This window comes from Procambarus clarkii, chromosome 27 (genome assembly GCF_040958095.1).
Source record: "Procambarus clarkii isolate CNS0578487 chromosome 27, FALCON_Pclarkii_2.0, whole genome shotgun sequence".
NCBI classification, from domain to species: domain Eukaryota; kingdom Metazoa; phylum Arthropoda; class Malacostraca; order Decapoda; family Cambaridae; genus Procambarus; species Procambarus clarkii.
Window position 1 is genome coordinate 6144337 of NC_091176.1, and position 2820 is coordinate 6147156.

Sequence of the window (2820 nt, forward strand, 5' to 3'; positions counted from 1 at the left end):
GGAAGCAGCCCGTGACAGCTGACTAACTCCCAGGTATCTATTTACTGCTAGGTAACAGGGGCATTTAGGGTGAAAGAAACTTTGCCCATTTGTTTCTGCCTCGTGCGGGAATCGAACCCGCGCCACAGAATTACGAGTCCTGCGCGCTATCCACCAGGCTACGAGGCCCCATGTTGTATTGAAGCATTGTAACACGTGCCAGTCAAGAGGTGACGCCTTAGGAGCGACTCATCTCCAGCTGAAGTCACAGACAGACAGACAGAAGACAGACAGAGACAGACAGAGACAGACAGACAGACAGACAGACAGACAGACAGACAGACAGACAGACAGACAGACAGACAGACAGACAGACAGACAGACAGACAGACAGACAGAGGGAGGGAGGGAAGAACAGTAGACACCCCCCCCCCCGCCTCAACAATATCCCCACGTCACCTGAACACTTCTCAACATGTTTTGCAATATTCTCAGAAGAATCAACTCCCACGCCGAGTGAATTATATATAACAATGGCGCGAGTGTTGATGCCGGGGGTGACGGCGTCCTCCAGGGGGTGTAGCCAGGCACACTACACCAACACGGACCACATCGTCGTGAGGGGGAGGACTCTCCGTGTTGTTAAACATTCGCTGCTACCTGCAACAAAAAGTTCCAAGTAGCACGGGCTATGGTGAGCCCGTAGTGCCTAGGACTCTCTAGCAGCAGCAGCAGGGAGGGACCCATCACCGCCAGGCTACAGCAACCATTTACCTCTCCACTTACCACACCTGAACATCTTCCCTTAATGATGACCAGACCACACACTAGAAGGTGAAGGGATGACGACGTTTCGGTCCGTCCTGGACCATTCTCAAGTCGATTGTGACTTGAGAATGGGTGGGACCATTCCACAATCGACTTGAGAATGGTCCAGGACGGACCGAAACGTCGTCGTCCTCTTCACATTCTAGTGTGTGGTCTGGTCATCATACTTTAGCCCCGTTATTGTGACTCATCGCCTGCATCTTGCCTTAATCATGGCGGTTTAGTGTGAAACTATTCCCCAGGTTAGTGAGCTTGGAAGCCTTGAGGTCGACCTCCAGCAAGGGTTAACATTGTTAGAGATCTCGCAGCGCCTCCACTTCACACTCTTAATATGTTTGTGAACGTTCTAATAAATAATTGTGATAATCTCGCTTGTGACATACTTTCTCAAAAGTCGGGGCCGATGGACAGACAACGTCAGTACTATGGTGCTTTATCATGTCTAATGCTTTTATCATTTCTTATTTTTCAAGCGAGGGTTGGACATGTATACAAGTGGGATTGGGTTATCTTGAGAGGTTATCTTGAGATGATTTCGAGGCTTTTAGTGTCCCCGCGGCCCGGTCCTCGACCAGGCCTCCACCCCCAGGAAGCAGCCCGTGACAGCTGACTAACACCCAGGTACCTATTTTACTGCTAGGTAGCAGGGGCATAGGGTGAAAGAAACTCTGCCCATTGTTTCTCGCCGGCGCCTGGGATCGAACCCAGGACCACAGGATCACAAGTCCAGCGTGCTGTCCGCTCGGCCGACCGGCTCCCTGGGTGGGTGGTTATAAATAGGAGCTGCTTCGTATGGGCCAATAGGCCTTCTGCAGTTACCTTTGTTCTTATGTTCTTAATACATTACATTATATAAGGTGTTGACCAATACCTTTACAAAGGTGACACACTGGGCGAGAGGACGGGTTTATAACTCTACCCTTTACCTCCACTTACGGAAACGTTCTGGCAATGTTTTTTTAAACATTTCTTAACATTCTTAACGTCTTAAACATTTAACTCCATCTTTTATACACAAATCTTATTTTTTTTATGCAAAGTCTTTGCAGATCTTGAAAACGTTTTCAACTTAATTCAGAATTTCAGAATTGCATCTTCTGGGTTTATGGGTTTTAGTAAATTGTCTTTAACTTTCTGTTTATTGTTTTATCTTGGGTTCTTGTGGCACGTTTTCTTGATACATTTACACAACACTTCGTGTATTTTATTGCCTCAGTTGTCATAACACTTGGAGCCACATTCTAGTTATACATTCCTATACTGTTGCTTCACTATTATACTTATTGATGCTGTGGCTTAGACACCCTCGCCTGCTCCCTTTGTGTAGGGTGACTGTCACCCACCACCACCACCAGGGTGAGTGGTGACTGTCACCCACCACCACCACCAGGGTGAGTGGTGACTGTCACCCACCACCACCACCAGGGTGAGTGGTGACTGTCACCCACCACCACCACCAGGGTGAGTGGTGACTCACCCACCACCACCACCACCAGGGTGAGTGGTGACTCACCCACCACCACCACCAACTGGGTGGTGAGCCAAAGCTCAACCCCCGAGAGTACAACTAAGTTAGTACACCCATGTATGCGCGCGCGCTCACATACGCGTGGGAGCCGGTGGCCGAGCGGACAGCACGCTATACACGTGATCCTGTCGTTCGATCCCGGGCGCCAGCGAGAAACGATGGGCAGAGTTTCTTTCACCCTATGCCCCTGTTACCTAGCAGTAAATAGGTACCTGGGAGTTAGTCAGCTGTCACGAGCTACTTCCTGGGGTGTGCGGTGTGGAAAAAAAATAATAGTAGTTGTAGAAACAGTTGATTGACAGTTGAGAGGCGGGCCGAAAGAGCCAAAGCTCAACCCCCGCAAGCACAATTAGGTGAGTACACACACACACACACACACACACACACACACACACACACACACACACACACACACACACACACACACACACACACACACACACACACTACACCCTCTATCTGAGAGGAGAAGATGAACCAGCCAT

General features: G+C 49.4%; 1 protein-coding gene and 1 non-coding gene across 4 annotated transcripts in view; one reads left to right on the forward strand and one right to left on the reverse strand.

Annotated features, from left to right (window-relative positions):
• Positions 1–2820, forward strand: part of LOC123762748 (NBAS subunit of NRZ tethering complex-like) — a 504795-nt gene that overhangs the window by 342536 nt on the left and 159439 nt on the right. The gene's annotated exons all lie outside the window — the stretch shown is intronic.
• On the reverse strand, positions 2127–2256 carry LOC138369309 (small nucleolar RNA ACA64). Its single transcript, XR_011229809.1, has one exon. It is a non-coding gene; the product is annotated as a small nucleolar RNA ACA64 (small nucleolar RNA).